The sequence below is a fragment of the Bufo bufo genome, chromosome 6 (assembly GCF_905171765.1).
Source record: "Bufo bufo chromosome 6, aBufBuf1.1, whole genome shotgun sequence".
Lineage (NCBI taxonomy): Eukaryota > Metazoa > Chordata > Amphibia > Anura > Bufonidae > Bufo > Bufo bufo.
This window is the reverse complement of record NC_053394.1, coordinates 44,398,758-44,417,482: the sequence shown is the minus strand read 5'-3', so window position 1 is coordinate 44,417,482 and position 18,725 is coordinate 44,398,758. Positions and strand designations below refer to the sequence as shown.

General features: G+C 42.4%; 1 protein-coding gene across 2 annotated transcripts in view; it reads right to left on the bottom strand.

Annotated features, from left to right (window-relative positions):
• MGMT (O-6-methylguanine-DNA methyltransferase) overlaps window positions 1-18,725 on the bottom strand; it is a 472,493-nt gene that overhangs the window by 409,151 nt on the left and 44,617 nt on the right. The window lies entirely within an intron of this gene.

Sequence of the window (18,725 nt, the reverse complement as noted above, 5' to 3'; positions counted from 1 at the left end):
GCGAAGTCAAACAGGGAACAGGTCAGGGCAGGCGGCACAGGTACAGGTCAGGCAATCCGGAGCGGCAACAGAAGAGTCAAGGCAAGCAGGCATTGATCAAACAGGTAGCAGAGTCCAGGAATACAAGTACGAGTCAGGAACACAGGCAGATATCAGGAACCTTAACAGGACACAAGGACCTTGACACTGAGGAATCTGGGAAGGGGGCTGAGCCACTTATATATGTCCAGGAGGGCTAGGATTGGTCAGCAAGGTCACATGATCCAACCCATAAAGCACAGAAAGTGATGTGCGCCGGCCCTTAAGGAAATGCTGCAGGAAACAAGCAGCAAGCATGCTGTGGCCAGGGCTGAAAGGAAACACTGGCAGCAGATCACCGCTGAACACGGTGCCCGGGACCGTGGCGGTAAGCAGGGGAACTATACAGTAATTTCTCTCAGCAGAGGAGAAGAGCTTGGAGAAAAATCCACATGTAAACATCTTGCCCTTGGAACCTCTGTAGTAAAACAGCCCCGGCTCCTATGGAGTAGGCATCCACTTCTAAAAAGAACTGGCAGGAGATGTCAGTATGACGCAGAACAGGTGCAGAAGCAAAGGACCTTTTTAATTGAACGAAGGCGGCTTCAACCTCAGGAGTCCAGACTCTGGCTTTCACCTCTTTCTTAGTAAGAGCGGAGATCAGAGTTGTAAGAGATGAAAAATTCGGGATGAACTGAAATTAGCAAATCCAAGGAAGCGCTATATAGCACGAAGACCCTGTAGGCGGGGCCAGTCCATTACTGCATTCAATTTCTCAGGATACATCTGCAACCCGGCATCAGAGATTATGTATCCAAGGAACAGTACGGTAGATTTTTTAAAGATGCATTTCTTGAGTTTGGCATAAAGTTGATTCTCTCAACCACTGTAAAACTAACCGTACATGCTTCCGGTGAGTGGTCAAATCTGGAAAATAGATCAGTATATCGTCCAGGTACACTATCACGCAGACATAGAGCAGGTCCCGGAAGATAATGTTTACCAACTCCTGGAATACCGCGGGAGCATTGCACAGACCGAAGGGCATGACGAGATACTCGTAGTGACCATCAAGAGTGTTGAAAGCAGTCTTCCACATATCCCACATTCAAATGCGGATACAGTTGTATTCGACGTGCAGGTCGAATTTTGTGAAGACCTTAGCTCCCCGGATCCTGTCAAAGAGTTCAGAGATTAGTGGAAGAGGGTATCGATTCTTGACGGTGACCTTATTCAGACCTCGATAGTCGATACAGGGCCGTAAGGATCCATCTTTTTTCTGCACAAAGAAAAACCAGGCATCGGCTGGTGAAGTAGATTTCCGGGAAAAAACCCTCTCGAGATTATCTTTGATGTACTCAGACATCCCTTGGGTCTCGGGGAACTGAGAGTTGGTAGACTCGACCACGAGGAGGAGTGGCACCAAGCAGAAGGTCAATCGGACAGTCATACGGATGATGAGGAGGCAGGGTATCGGCCACTTTCTTACTGAAGACATCCGCAAAACTGGCATACTGCTGCGGAAGTCCATGCAGATCTACAGGTACAGTAAGCGAGGAAGCAGGTCGGACCTCCGATAAGCAGGTGGACTGACAGGATGATCCCCAACACAGAATCTGACCGGAGTGCCAGTCCAAAACTGGAGTGTGCTGACGCAGCCAGGGTAGACCAAGGATAACCAGATTCACGGACGCTGGCAGCACATAATCTCTGAATGCAGAACCCCTATTTGCAACTTAAGGGGCATAGTAACAGAAAGCACAGGTTCAGGAAGTGGCAGTCCATTTACGGAAGCCAGAGACAGAGGCCTTTTTAGACGGATGGTAGGGAGCCGGTACTGATGGACCAGAGCTTGCTGAATGAAGTTACCGGCTGACCCAGAGTCCAAGAATGCAGGCACAGACAGTGTGACTCCCTTGTGAGAGAGAGTCACCGGAACTGAAAGTTTCGGAGAGGACTTCTCCCACCACCTCTCCAACTGATCCTAGACATTGGGATTTTCCGGCTTCTGTGGACAATTACGCACAAAATGGGCCTTGCCTCCCCAATACAGACACAGATTCTCTGCTTTGCGACGCAAACGTTCCTGGTCAGACAATCAAAGGTGCTTTATTTGCATGGGCTCTTCAAATGGGGTGAACACTAAAGGAAGAACCGGCCTCTGGATGGAGCCAAACGAGGTGGTCTATTGGTGCAAGCGACCTCCTTAGAACATTCCCTGAAACGCATATCTATCCTTGTGGCCAAGGTGATCAGGTCATTCAGAGTAGACGGACGGTCGCGGCCAGCTAATTCATCCTTAATCCAGTCAGAAAGGCCCTTGCCGAACACATCCAGTTGAGCCTCATTGTTCCATGCAAGTTCGGCAGCCAGGGTACGAAACTGGATGGCATACTGACCCACAGACGAGGAACCCTGTAGTAGACGCAGCAGAGCTGATGCAGCGGAGGATGTGCGGCCGGGCTCTTCAAAGACCAGCCGGAAGGTAGCCAGGAAAGACTGCAGATTAGTGGTCTCTGGACCTCCATGTTCCCAAATAGGATTTGCCCAAGCAAGGGCCTCATCAGACAGCAGGGACACAATGAAGGCAACCTTGGACCGTTCAGTGGGAAACTTGGAATCCACAACAGGTTTTTGGATCTCCACCATAGCGGGATGGTAGAGGGAGTTGCACATCAGCGGCACACAAATCCAGATTCACCGGTGTGGGTATTGCAGGGGTAGCAGCGACTGGCGACCCTGCAGTAGCTGGAGAAGAGATGGCATCCAGACGAGCAGCAACTTTTGCATGAACTACATCATGACATCCTGACGCCTCACTTCATGTAACAATTCCTGAATGACCGGCTTGGGGTGACCAGCGGGGTCCAAGGCCTCAGTGTACTGTCACGAACCAGTGGGTGTGAACCCACTGTGCCACGTGTCCTACCTCCTCTAAGGGCATTGTCTAAGTGAACCCCTCGATCTTCACAGTACCCCTGATGGTGGGGATAGACTTTCCCGAGGGGAACACCAGTTCGCTACCTCTTGAGGAGGATTGGCACACGAGGCAGCTGGTCCAGGCGGACCAGGAGGTACCTGAGCAAGGTACCAGAGGTACAGGCATTGTCAGCAGGCTAAGTGGTAACCAGGAGCAACAGTGCAGGACCAAAGAATGAGGCAGAGGCTAAGTCAAACAGGCAACAGGTCAGGCAATCTGGAAGAGTCAAGGCAAGCAGGCAGGGATCAAACAGGTAGCAGAGTCCAGGAATACAAGTATGAGTCAGGAACACAGGCAGATATCAGGAACCTTAACAAGACACAATGTCCTTGACACTGAGGCATCTGGGAAGGGGGCTGAGCCACTTATATATGTGCAGGAGGGCTAGGATTGGTTAGCGAGGTCACATGATCTAGCCCATAAATCACAGGAAGTAACGCGCGACGGCCCTTAAGAAAATGCTGCAGGAAACAAGCAGCAAGCATGCTGTGGCGAGGGCTGAAAGGAAACACTGGCAGCAGATCACCGCTGAACACTGCGTCTGGGCAGTAAGCAGGGGAACAGTGGCGCACAGCAGCCGCAGTTACACAGGACTGGTGACAAACAACGATTTTTCCAGCATGGAGGAGCAACATATCACAAGGAAAAAGTAATAACTAAGTAGCTCTGTGAACAAAGCATTGAAATTCTGGGTCCTTGGTCAGGAAATTCCCTGGCTCTCAATCCCATTGAGAGTGTGTGTTCAAACCTCAAAAAGTGGTTTGACAAAAAAAAAAAAACAGAGACTGTGAAACTCTAAAAACTTACTAGGTTGCTATCACTCAGGATTAGGCCCAGAAGCTGATATCAAGCATGCCAGGGAGAATTAATATGGGAAATATTGAGTCTTTACCTTAACTTGATGTATTTGTCAATAAAAGTTACTAAAACGTATGAAATCTCATACCATACTAGTATATCATAGAAATGTCTGACAAAAAAACACCCAAACAGCAAACTTTGTGAAAACCAAAATTTATATCAGTCTCAAAACTTTTGGCCACGAGTGTATATTTTCTAGATTGCATCTGTGGAATGTTCTCCCTTAAAATTTCAATCCATGGTGCAAAAAGGATGTGTGAGGTCTTCCCATCAGTCACATGGCAATGTTAGCATTTCGCTAATACTATATTTTACCATCAAGTCTGAAAACTTCCCTTTCTCATGCAGCTGACAAAATATATAAATGGTACATCTGGCCTTGCACTTACCAGAATGGTTAACACATTTTAGTGTGTTTGGCAATATGCAGCTCTAAATGATATTGCAGATAAGGTTGTACTTGGCTTTGCCTCACACTCTTCTGTACCACTATTAAACAGCACTGCAACATGAAACCTATTTAAAACACTGATGTACTCAATATCTAAATGTAAACAGATTAAAAACCCAATTTTTGGATGTTTATTTAAATTTTATGGGCCTCAAGGGCTAAAGTAGTTCTCCGGGTCTAACTTATTGATGACCTATCTAGACAATAGGTCATCAATATGAGGTCGCTGAGGACCAACACCGGCTGTTGGTGTCAGCTAGAGGTTCCAGGAGTGAACAGTGTAGTGGCTGTTCTTAAGTACTGCAGCTCAGCGCTCATTCCCTTCAACAGGAGCAGAGTTGCAGCACTCAACGTCCATTACACAGTTTACAAAGCTGGGGTGTTGAAGTTCCATACACTGTTTAATTTTAGAACCTGAGGCTAGCACTATTACCTAATAGGTGGGGGTGGCAGGTGTCAGGACACCACCAATCTCATATTGATGACTTATACTATCTGAGAATTGCTATCTCCAGGAGACTATAAAATAGATGGTTTACCCAAGATACACCTATATCAATGCATTATCAACTTCACTTTATGGAAAAAAAATGAAATTGGTCACTCCCTAATGATTAATGCAAGGGCAGGTAGTAGGTTGCAGCGAACCCACTTCAGTATATTATACTAGACCCCAGTGTTATCTACGCATTATATGTGAGTTTTTTCTTATAGGTTGGTCTAACAGTAGGTTGCAGCGAGCCATACATGTCCTTTGAAGAATAGGCTAGGTCCACCAGAGTGACAGCCGCTATATGTGGGTGAGTGGCTCACCACTGTGGCTAATAAAGTCCATACACCAAAAAGGAAACATTAGAATCAAGTTGTTGGAATCTCTAAATTGACCATCAGTAATGCCTCTCAAATCTTTAGAACAATTAAACATGATCCTCCACTAATTGCAAGGGTCTAGAAAGCTTCTATTGACAGTGCTCTTCAAAAAGGTCCTCAAGATGTAGAGCTACTTTAAGAGTCTTGTTTAAGATCTTATATGAGGTATCAGATGACCACACTGAACTTCTTTCCTTACTCCATGATAGGGTCAAAATAGTTAATTTTATTTATTAAAACCCTTCTCCAGTTTTAGACCTCATCATGGACAGACCAAGGCTTAAGGTCAGAACAATGAGGAGCAGCACTATGCAGGGTGCTGTGTGTCTGTGGCTCATATGAGCTGAAATTACAAGGGTGGAAACGCACTATAGCAGAGCTGGCCCTTCAGCTTCATTCAAGAGTAGTGAAGACGGGGCACAAACTTGCATAAAAGTCCTAAGTAAAGAAGATAGGTATGAATGGGAGCCACAGGTGTACAGAACTCTGCAGAGCACTGCAGATCCCTTGTTCTAGTTTTAAATAGGTGTCTTAACACCAGGACCTCACAACTCTGTAAGTCAACATGGTAGAAGCTGAAAAAGCCAAAAAAGTTAGCAAAATAATCATGGCTGCTCAAATATAATAAGTAATAGACGACAAGCCCATGCTGCATTCAAAAGAAGCCTTTCAATCTTAGTCCAGTTACAATAATTTCCTTCCATGCTGCATTTAATTAACATAACTTAAAACAACTTACAATTTTTTTTCCCCTAGATTTATCCAGAAGCCGAATGTCAAGCGCAACAAATGTGAAAAGTATCGTCAACGTTTGAACTTTTTCAGTGGAAGGCGTCAAGTGGAATAGTATTGATGTACCAAGACACTTGTGTACCAAAAGAGGAGAAAAAAAAAAACTTTTCTCCATCTTCAAATCCCTCCACAACAAGCAGCCGGAGCTTTGTGAGGAATAACATTACCATCACTCAGAGATGAATTTGAAATTTCACTAAAAAGATATAGGCATGTAGTACATAAATAAATTCAATGCAATGAATACTAGCCACTTTTGATTTCCCCAAACTTCTGCAGAATAAAGTACAGTCTTATATCTTTCTGCTCAGACTCCAGATTTCCCCACCAGAGGATTCTTCCTCCAATGCTAGAGGCTCGATGGTCATTGCTCAATATATTCATTATTGCGCTGCCACCTCGCCTGGAAATGATACACTGTAAACTGAGGTGCCATTAACAAGAGTCTACATAGACAGCTGTAACGGGCTTGGAACTTCACTGCTACAGAACATTGACAAAAATCGATAAATGCATCTTTTCTTATTTACTTATAGTTTTAACAAATATTCTATTTCCCAGCATTCTCCTGGTTGCATCTATTTTCATCTTAGTGTTTGGCGTTACAGTCAAAAAAGGTGAAATTTAAATGGTTTGTACACTTTATGTTCTGATATCATACAGATATGTCATAAAATGGCAAGTGTGGAACTTTGGGCACTAGAACCCACACCAGATGGTAAAATAAAGGGTTCGGGGTGGTCCCTGCACACCTTTGAGTCTCAGAATGGAGGTTTATGCTTCTCTGAACTATGTTGTTGGGTTCACCATTGACTGTTCTAGTAATCATAAATGCATTCCCAAAAAACTATACAAACAGTGTCTCTCCCTAGCATTTCCAGCGTGTCGAGCCAGAGTAGGAAGTGGAAAGCATTGGGGACCGATGCAGCATTGGAACGGCAGCGGACAGGTGGAGGTGAGTAAACTTCTCTGTTATTTTAACGTGTTCTGGCCAATTTTGTGTGTGTTTTTTTTTCCAACCTCTTTAATGTGGTATTAAAATGTGGACAAACATGTTAAGGCTAGAACGCCACAGTACCGCTTACAAATCACTGCAAAAAATTGTGTGTTTAGAATTAGTTTATTTTTTTACATAGCCTCCATTGGGAAAACAATTGCTTGCATGTATCACTGGTTACACCAGGGAACTGCACAAACATCACTTCCCTAAAATTGGCTCACGCCCTAGCTTGACCATGTTAATAAAGAATAGCTACAGGCCTAAACAAAATGAAAGATTGCTGGACAATACTCTACAGGTGTAGGCTTCAATTCTAGTTTACATGCATTAAAAAAGCAACAGGACCTATATTAATGGGGATTATTTATCAAAGGGGTTGACCACTTTCTGTCATAAGGTATGCCCCCTTGCTTGCCAAGCCTTTTGGACTCTCCACAAATATGTCTTGTTCATGGAGGGGCATGTGACCAAGCAAATAACTCAGTCTGCTCGATTCAAATAGAGTGCACCTGCCATCTGCCCAGTTGGGAGTTTAGTGCTGGTGCGGTCTGTTCGTGTGTCTGGTCACATGACCCTCCATCAGCGGCCATCTTATGGACAGGTCTTCTATGTGGACAGCACTGAAAATTTGTCTAACAAGAGGGCATGGCTTATGAAATATAGAATATCAACAAAGGCTATAGTAGTAAGTGCCATATACTCATCTTACACACACATTGATCAACAGTACCCAGAGGGTGGCCAACCCCTTTAAAGAGCACTACAGCACAAACTAGCAGAAAAAAGTACACCATAGGAAGCTGCTACCCAAATGGCGTAAATTAAAAAACTGATTCGGCCTATTTTTTATTAATCCAGTGCATATATATATATATAAATAGACTTTAGACACATCTATTATTACTTTAGTAGGTTCTAATAAACAGCTGTCAAAAAGCACCTTTTCTAGTATTTCTAGTGCTTTTAATTTTTTTGTATGTCTTGAGATGAAATAAAGAATTTTTTTAATTTTTTAAATAAGTGCTGGACATTTCCACATCTTTTCATAGGGCCCATTTTGCAACTTTTTGAATGTGTCTCTAAATTTAGGCACACATGATGTTTTTACACCTTCCTCAACACTGAGGAGTGGCAGAGTCGGGAGGAGGGCGTACTGCAACAGGGCCATTGGCCCTGGCAAATTCACCCACATTTACACCAGTCTCCAGGTTTAAATGACAATTGAAATCTACTCTATTTAGGGTCTGGAGTAGATTTCAATCTACACACACAGACTAGCGGTGGATGCTCCTTGTCATAAATTAAGCGCATACTCCAGCAGCACAGGGGGCATGAAAGACTAGCATAAAACGCCGGCTGTTGAAAAATCACCCCCAATCTAAGTAAATCACATACAAACCAGAGTAAACATCAAAAATGAGTTTTCTTCTAAGCCTACAAATAATTCCTAGTCTTAAAAAATGGACAAATAAAAAATATAGCTTACTCTCCATTTCTCCGGTTTTATTAGTCACTTATTGTGCATTAGAAAGAAAATTTTCACAGGGCAGAGAATTTGTAATATTGAGCATTTTTGCTTCTGTACTCAGCAACTTAACTTTTATATTCATCTTACAGTAAATTTACTGTGTATGCTTTTTTATTTTTAAGCTAAAGCAATGTCCACGACGGCACCTGGGCCGCTTTTCCCCGAGCTTTGCTTTTTAAAGTGGTGAGAAAATAGAAGGAAATATATATATATACAGTATAGTAATAATGACCCTAATTATATTACATTGGTACCTTTACATGTAAAGGGAAATTTCAAAATTAGGACTCTCTGTGCTTAAAATGTCTATTATCTTTATGCAAATATCTTCATTAGAAGACTTTGGGAAGAAAAAACGGTAAACTCCACCTTTGCAAGTTCGTCTTTCCTTTTAACAATGACAAACTTAAGATGTCAAACTGTTCATAAGCATTAATATTCATCAGGAAAACATGAGGTATGTGTGCAGTCGAAGGAACCCACAGCTTTAACTTTCCGGCGAGAGTAAACTGGAGCCAGCACATATAAATTCATCTCTCATTAGACCGTTAAATGCTATGTGTAAAATTGGAACACCACTGTTTGCCAACAGAATTAAGTCCTCCTTGTCATTAATAACGAATGAGTATCAAAAGGTTTTCATTGTGGAAGATTTATTGGGGTGGGAATTTCAAAATGATTTATGGCATAATGTTTTATAGAGAAGAGCCTCATTTTCGAGGCATGCTCTTGTGACTTTCAAGAATGCATGTGCCTCGGTGGCAATCTGCTCCAATAAAGGACTAAGGTTCTCTCAATTATGCGCACAACCTATAGCCATATCATTATGGAGATTCAGATTCTGGGCTAAAATAATTAGACAAGATGGGTTCACGCTAAAAGCATAAAGCCTGCTGGGATAAGCTTGCAGAATTAACAAGAGTGTAAAAAGTGATCTTTGTTTTCAGTTACAAGGGAAAAGAAAACCTATAAATTGTCCAGTAAAATGGAATACTATAAGGTAAAGTAGTGAAAGCACAAAAATGTCCAAATACAATAACAACTAAATACTAAAGAGCTATTGCATTTACTAAAATTAAATGGGTATTTTAAAAAAAGACAATCTTGTCCATAAGATTAACTAGGGAGGGGTGGACTCAACGTGGTCATGTTCTACTGAAACGGTCGCCTATTCGTTCAAACACCCGGTATTACATTTCCCCAGCAGCGGCCTCTACAAGAAATATGTGTAACCAAAAAAGTCTCCTCAGTGATATCAGTCGAGGGTTTGGAGGAAAGGAGGGGCTGCTTTAGGGAATTGTTCTCTAGTGTTCACTGCGGGCTTGTTGACTGGCAAATCTCAAACTTAAGGGGAATGTGTCCTCAGAAAATTATCTATTGTTTAAATCACGTTTTTATGTTAAACTAATTTTTAAAAAATGTTGGTGACATTTTTAATTTTTCATGTCAATAACTAAGTTACAAAAAACTAAAAAACTTGCAGTTTTTGCACTGGCCACTAGGCCTAAAAATAGGCGCCACTTAAAATAGGCGCCTGCACAGATCACTTTACTGCAGTTACCTGCTTAGGCTACTTTCACACTAGCGCTAATAATTTCCGGTATTGAGATCCGTCATAGGGTCTCAATACCGGAAAAAAAAAACGTTTCCATTTTGTCCCCATTCATTGTCAATGAGGACAAAACATAACTGAGCAGAACGGAATGCTCCAAAATGCATTCCGTTCCGTTCTCATACCAGAGAGCAAACCGCAGCATTATGCGGTTTGCTTTCTGTCCTGGGATGCAGAGCGAGACGGATCCGTCATGACCCAAAATGCAAGTCAATGGGGACAGATCCGTTTTCTCTGAAACAACAGAAAACGGATCCGTCCTTCACTGACTTTCAATGAAGTTCTTGACGGATTCGTCTTGGCAATGTTAAAGATTAATACAACGGGATCCGTTCATAACGGGTGCAGATGGTTGTATTATCAGTAACGGAAGCGTTTTTGCTGATCCCTGCCGGATGCAGCAAAAACGCTAGTGTGAAAGTAGCCTTATCTGCCACTCAAATCCTGCCTGTAATGATACTACCTCTGTGTATAGATAAGACAGGATCCACCATTCACAATAGGTGATTGTCAGAGCTTATCTATTCTTTCCTTGTACAATGCCCTCTGCACAGGGCACAGAACATGCCTAGAAAACTCTCCCATAAAAGTAAATGAGGTCCCCTCCTGACCATTGTGTCAATGGACCATGGGGCTGCCATAAAGCAATTTCCTTAATGCTTTCTAAATGCTGTTAAGAACAGCTCAGGCAAGATGGCCGCCCCCATAACCATGTTCAGGAAATACAATAAATAAATCTGCATTTAGAAAATAAAAATTAGATTAGAAATAAAGGAGATGTGCTGCCATCTGGTTTTAAATGGCAGATACATTTTTTGGTGACAATTCCTTTAAGGACCCAATATAAGAGCAACATAGCTCCCTATGATCGGACCAGGATTTGAAACCATTTTACACTCATGGAAAACTTTGCACAGACAGGGCAAGCATACAACTCCATGCCAATTTTGCCCCTCATCAGATTCAAACGAAGGACCCCAATGCTGACAGTGACAATGCAACTGTGCTTCCAAAGTGTCCACTCACTGAGCAATAAGAATGAGAACTATAACTATATGAAAATTAGAATAGTTTACATAGATTCTCAAATTGACAGGTATGCAACCCTATTATATAGCAAATGAATATTCCAGCAAAAAGGGTTGCTTGAAAACAAAAAAACTAAAAAGTTTTGTTGAATATACACTTTTTTAAAAGGAAGGAAGGGGAAATAGCAAAGCATATGAGACAGGGGAAGAAAACAATCAGAGAGTCACCGTGTGTGGAACACAGCAAAGCGAACGCTCTCTGAATTCCACCCCTGCATCAATTGCTGAAAAGAGTGAACTAAGGTCCTATTAAAAATGATAGGCCGTGTCACTGATTAATGACACAAGTGTGGTTTGCAACAATGTAGCAGTAAGAGTCCCCCATGCACATGGCCCCAAACCTCTGTGCCAAAAAAAATGTATATTCAATAAAACTTTTTTTTTTTTGTTTGTTTTCAAGCAACCCTTTTTTTCTGGAATATTTATGATAATCAGAACCATCGTTTCTATATCCTGCACTGTGGATAGCTTAATATTTCTAATGGTAAAATTTAATAAAACACACTTTACATTTCTGCCGTAAATAAAAGTCCAATAGACCGTGACTCAGAATCCGAATTCCAGGATGAATGTTGAACTTTGTAATCGTTTTATTAGACAGTTATCAAAAAACAGGACACTAAAAAGGTTAATATGAAATGACAGCCTGATGGATGTAACAACATATAGCGCAGTCCACCCTCCCGCTCAAGCAGAACTATGACAAATTGCTAACTTAAGCCACCAGTGAACTGAAAAACATTTGCACTCGGAAGATTTGCCGAGCCAGGGCGTTGGGTTATATCGGCTCGGTAAGCTAAAGATCTTGGGTCATTATAGAGAACACCTGAAAAACAGATAGCAAGGCATGGTCAGGGATCAGGTATCTGATGAACGCCTAGATCAGAACTCTGAGGACCACAATGTCAGACTAAAACTTAGTTTAGTGAATCCATGGGAAGCACTAGTGGGGATGACTTTGGGAACCCTATTAATGCAGACAATAGCGGTGTCCTATTTTCCAAGAATACACTAGGTGGCCGTGTGTACAAGGCGAGCCATGAACCAGGCACAAATCCTCTCCTGACCACACAAATGAGGCATATCAAAACAATATGACAAAATTCTTCAGTGGGAAAATGTCTTGCAGAGAACCTACGGGACAGAAACATTATATAATGTGCCTGCCTGTATTTATTTGGTTTTTAATGTGAATTTTTTAATACCTTTACTACTGTCCATATCGGATTTTTACAGCCTAAGATGATGAAAATCTAATCACCACAACCTTCCTGACATCTGGCCAGTAACGTCAAATTTACAACATATTAGGGGGGGGGGATTACTAATCAACATCGAAATTCTGTAATGTAAGCCAACTAATAGGTGGTAAACGGTGCGCCAGATTTATCATCCAGCATCAACCACTGTGATAAATCTGCCATTTTTAGACTGTCTACTCTAGGTTTACACTGTCTAAACATTAGGGAACATTAAAATATCTGCCTCATGAAAGGGGTTGTCCAAGATTTTGATATTGATCAACTATATTCAGGATAGGTCAATCATGTCTGATCGGTGGGAGTCTCATTCCCGACACCCCCGTGGATAAGCTGTTGTGGTGAGCGTTGTGACCTCTTTCTAGGCCAGTGATGTCATATTCATCAGTCACATAGCCGAAGCTATTTAAGTGAAAGGGTCTGAGCTGCAAAACCAAGCACAGCTGCTATACACTGCGTGCAGAATTATTAGGCAAATGAGTATTTTGACCACATCATCCTCTTTATGCATGTTGTCTTACTCCAAGCTGTATAGGCTCGAAAGCCTACTACCAATTAAGCATATTAGGTGATGTGCATCTCTGTAATGAGAAGGGGTGTGGTCTAATGACATCAACACCCTATATTAGGTGTGCATAATTATTAGGCAACTTCCTTTCCTTTGGCAAAATGGGTCAAAAGAAGGACTTGACAGGCTCAGAAAAGTCAAAAATAGTGAGATATCTTGCAGAGGGATGCAGCACTCTTAAAATTGCAAAGCTTCTGAAGCGTGATCATCGAACAATCAAGCGTTTCATTCAAAATAGTCAACAGGGTCGCAAGAAGCGTGTGGAAAAACCAAGGTGCAAAATAACTGCCCATGAACTGAGAAAAGTCAAGCGTGCAGCTGCCAAGATGCCACTTGCCACCAGTTTGGCCATATTTCAGAGCTGCAACATCACTGGAGTGCCCAAAAGCACAAGGTGTGCAATACTCAGAGACATGGCCAAGGTAAGAAAGGCTGAAAGACGACCACCACTGAACAAGACACACAAGCTGAAACGTCAAGACTGGGCCAAGAAATATCTCAAGACTGATTTTTCTAAGGTTTTATGGACTGATGAAATGAGAGTGAGTCTTGATGGGCCAGATGGATGGGCCCGTGGCTGGATTGGTAAAGGGCAGAGAGCTCCAGTCCGACTCAGACGCCAGCAAGGTGGAGGTGGAGTACTGGTTTGGGCTGGTATCATCAAAGATGAGCTTGTGGGGCCTTTTCGGGTTGAGGATGGAGTCAAGCTCAACTCCCAGTCCTACTGCCAGTTTCTGGAAGACACCTTCTTCAAGCAGTGGTACAGGAAGAAGTCTGCATCCTTCAAGAAAAACATGATTTTCATTCAGGACAATGCTCCATCACACGCGTCCAAGTACTCCACAGCGTGGCTGGCAAGAAAGGGTATAAAAGAAGAAAATCTAATGACATGGCCTCCTTGTTCACCTGATTTGAACCCCATTGAGAACCTGTGGTCCATCATCAAATGTGAGATTTACAAGGAGGGAAAACAGTACACCTCTCTGAACAGTGTCTGGGAGGCTGTGGTTGCTGCTGCACGCAATGTTGATGGTGAACAGATCAAAACACTGACAGAATCCATGGATGGCAGGCTTTTGAGTGTCCTTGCAAAGAAAGGTGGCTATATTGGTCACTGATTTGTTTTTGTTTTGTTTTTGAATGTCAGAAATGTATATTTGTGAATGTTGAGATGTTATATTGGTTTCACTGGTAAAAATAAATAATTGAAATGGGTATATATTTGTTTTTTGTTAAGTTGCCTAATAATTATGCACAGTAATAGTCACCTGCACACACAGATATCCCTCTAAAATAGCTAAAACTAAAAACAAACTAAAAACTACTTCCAAAAATATTCAGCTTTGATATTAATGAGTTTTTTGGGTTCATTGAGAACATGGTTGTTGTTCAATAATAAAATTAATCCTCAAAAATACAACTTGCCTAATAATTCTGCACTCCCTGTACAATGTATGGCGCTGTGCTTGGCAAGCTGTGCTCTCACCGGAGAACCGGCTTCTTTAGCAGATGATCAGCTGGGATGCGGGTATAAGACCCCCACTGATCAGATATTGGTGACCTAATCTTGAGGAAAGGCCATCAATATAAAAATTTTGGACAACCCCTTAAAGGCAAAATTTACATGGCACCATCTTGCAGTTTTTGAGAGAAACACATAAGCACTTTTTTCCCCTTGGATCCACTTTTAGGGTTGACTACACAACCTCCTTAAAAAACAGCAGTTATACATTTTTATTTTTTTTAAAGGGGTTAAGCATGAATGTCTTTTTTTTTTTTTTTACACTCTCCCCTACACACTTTACCGCAGCTGTAAAAGGAAGATTGCTTGCCTGCTTCCCGCCCCTTCTCCTCCCAGCCTGCGATGCTCCGCTGGGCTCCCTCATTGTAAACATCCAGTTTGACATTGCCACAGCCAATCACTAGACGCAGGGATGACCTTGCGTCAGGTTACCATTCGTCATTACGCAAAGGAATCCAGTCACAGCTGCGGCCAGTGATTGGAAGTGGCGATGTAAAACCGAATGTTTACTTTGAGGGACTGCAGCAGAGCATCGCAGGCCAGGAGGAGAAATAGCGGGGAGACAGCGTCGGTAAGCAAGTAAGTAATTTTCCCTTTAAAGGGATTCTGTCACCTCCTTTTAGCTTATAGAGCTGCGGACATGCACGGCTAGATCGTCGCTAGCATGTCCGCAATATACCTGTCCCATAGCGATGTGTCCTTTTATTGTGTTTAAAAAATGATTTTATAGCTATGTGAATGACCCTGGTAAGAAGCCCAAAGGGCTGCACTAACCTTCTTGGAGCCCAGCCACGCCCCCCTGTGAAGGAGCCCAGCACCGCCTGCGTCTTCCGAATTTTCTCTTTGATCACAGTTAGATTGCCGTAATCTCGCGATGCGCGAGCTCGCGCATGCGCAGTTCCTTTCCTGAGGCTGATGCCAGCACAGGGAAGGAACACTATACCGGCACTGCGCATCGCGAGATTACGGCAATCTAACTGTGAGCAAGAAGGAGATTCGGAGGACGGTGCTGGGCTCCTTCACAGGGGGGGCGTGTCTGGGCTCCAGAACGGTTAGTACAGCCCTTTAGGCTCCTTACCAGGGTCATTTACATATCTATTTTTTAACACAATAAAAGGACACAGCGCTATGGGACAGGTATATTGCAGACATGCTAGCGGCGATCTAGCCATGCATGTCCGCATCTCTATAAGCTAAAATGAGGTGACAGAATCCCCTTAAAGGACTAGTAAAGTGGAGGACGTTTGATAAAAATCCCCAATTCTTGCACAACCCCTTTAAGGTCCAGTACTTACTTTGGGTTACAGCTATCTGAACTAGGGATCGACCGATTATCGGAGTTACCGATATTATCCGCCGATATTCATGATTTTCAAAGGAATCGGCATCGAACCTTGCCGATTATGCGTCCAGCGCGCTATCTCAGAACATGTTCCCTCAGCAGCACAGGGGAGAAGGAGTCACTCTCTCCCTCCCCCTGTGCGGCGGGTGCCCTGCGCCACCGATGAAAGTTACAGTCTAATATAAATACAGGAGGTGGTGCCCAACCTATATGACTGGAAGCTGCAATCAGCGGCAGTTAACCCCTCAGGTGCCGCACCTGAGGGGTTAACTGCTGCCGCTGATCGCAGTTCCCTGTCAGAGGCAGGGTGGCGGCTATTTGATTCTGCGCCGACACACCCGCCTCCTGTATTAAATGTTAATTATCATTGGTGGCGCAGTGCGCCCTCCCCAGTATTTAAATCATTAGTGGCGCAGTGCGCCCCCCACCTCCCAGTATTAAAATCATTGGTGGCAGTGGCCCCAGGTTCCCCTCCCCTCCTCTTCATTGGTGGCATTGGCAGCTTCTGATCGGAGCCCTCGCAGTGTAATCGCGGGGCTCCGATCGGTTACCATGGAAGCCAGGACGCTACCGAAGCCCTGGCTGCCATGGTATTCTCCCTGCTGCTGTGTGTACTATGCACAGCAGGGAGAGTGTGAAGTCCTATTCCCCCTAATAGAGCTCTATTAGGGTGAATAGGAAAAGGGATCAAAAGATCCCAGGTTCTAGCCCCTAAGGGGGGAAATAGTTTTTAAATAAACAGTTAAAAAATATATATATATATTAAGTATATATCACCCTCTTTCCCAATTTTACATATAAAATATATAAACAATAAATAAATAAGCATATCACATATTGCCACGTCCAAAAAGTCCAAATTATTAAAATATGTTTAAAAAAAATCTGTGGTGAACGCCGTAAGAAATTTATTTTCATTTTTTTTTTCAAAAATGAAAATGCACAAAATATCGGTATGAGTTATCGGCTATCGGCCTGAAAGTTCACAGGTTATGGGTATCGACTCTAAAAAATCAATATCGGTCGATCCCTAATCTGAACCTACATGACATTAAAGTGGCTTCTTAACAGAAATTGAGTTCTCCTTCTATGACCCAATGGCCCCACTCCTTTGCGTGTCCATATCTGGATAGTGATCTTTTTATAAAAAATTTTTTTTTTTTTTGGGAGGGGTCTGTATTAGTTGGAACAGTAATACAAGCGTATCTTCTTAGCCCACTTTCACCCAACCGTAACAGGGGTATATGTTAGTGCCGATATTACAGCTGAAATGCCAGAACAAAATAAATGTGTGTGATTTACAGTAAAAACCTCTAATTTAATTATGCAGTAAAAGAAAAAAACTATTCCACTGAACTCGTACCCTTCAGTCTGTACTATGTTCTCCCTGTTTGTGTTTTTTCTTTTTCATATATTATGAGAATTAATCTTTATCCAGGACCAAGCATTTTTGCAGATTTTTTTTCTTCATAGCACTTCATGTCCTAGAGGTGTCCTTTGAAAAATAAATCATATTATCACAGAATCTGTAGGGTGCCTTTTTTGCCACTTATCAAAATAACTGTGAAAAAGGATTCTCAAGGTATTTTACCGGGACACATTATGAGAATGCTGTGTCTCAGGGCAGAATGAGCCGGCGTTAGCACTGCTCACAGACACACAAAGTAGAAAAAGAGGGAGAGAGTTTTCTAATATATAGTTATTGTAAACTGCCATACATATTTATGAATTCAATGCTTTTGAAAGGAAGCTCAACAGGTCATGCATTTATTTTTTTTTGTCTCCGGCATATAGTCAAAAAAGCATTGCTATTAAAATGAAAATCACACAACTGCATCATTACAAAGTCTGCCTCCAGAAATGAACAACGTGACACAAAGTATACTTATCCATTAGAGATTGTTTGCGGGCTGTGGACATTTGTATTCTTCCAAGCAAGTAGAAATCTACATCATATATACAAATAATGGTTAAAGCCGCATCTAGTGAAATTACTGTATTGGTGTTTATTCAGTTTGCCCCAGTTTCTGAGAGCACTTCTCCAGCATATTATACAAGGACCAAACTCTAAAAACTACACCTAATTTTTTACTTAGGAAAAGGCCACCAATATCTGGCATCTGGTCTGGAAAATCAGATAATCCGGCACTTGTTTCAACAGAGAACTGCAATAAAATATATTATTTCAGAAGAAGCATAAGACTGAGGTGATTGGTAAGTAAATACCTCTCATTAAAAGGGGTTATTCAGGTTTTAAATATCAATGAACGATCCTTAGCCTCTTAAAGGGAACCTGTCACCGGGATTTTGTGTATAGAGCTGAGGACATCGGTTGCTAGATCCCCGCTAGCACATCCGGAATACCCAGCCCCCATAGCTCTGTGTGCTTTTATTGTGTAAAAAAAACTATTTTATATATGCAAATTAACCTGAGATGAGTCCTGTCCCTGAGATTAGTCAGAAGTTCACTTTTTTGTCAGCTTTTCCATTTTAATCCATTTTTTCCAGTAACAAAGCAAGGGTTAACAGACAAACAAAACTTAATATTTATTGCCCTCATTCTGTAGTTTACAGAAACACCCCATATGTGGTCGTAAACTGCTGTACGGGAACACGGCATGGCGCAGAAGGAAAGGAACGCCATATGGTTTTTGGAAGGCAGATTTCACTGAGATAATTTTAGTTGCCATGTCCCATTTGAAGCCCCCCTAATGCACCCCTAGAGTAGAAACTCCAAAAAAGTTACCCCATTTTGGAAACTACGGGATAAGGTGGCAGTTTTGTTGGTACTATTTTAGGGTACATATGATTTTTGGTTGCTCTATATTACGCTC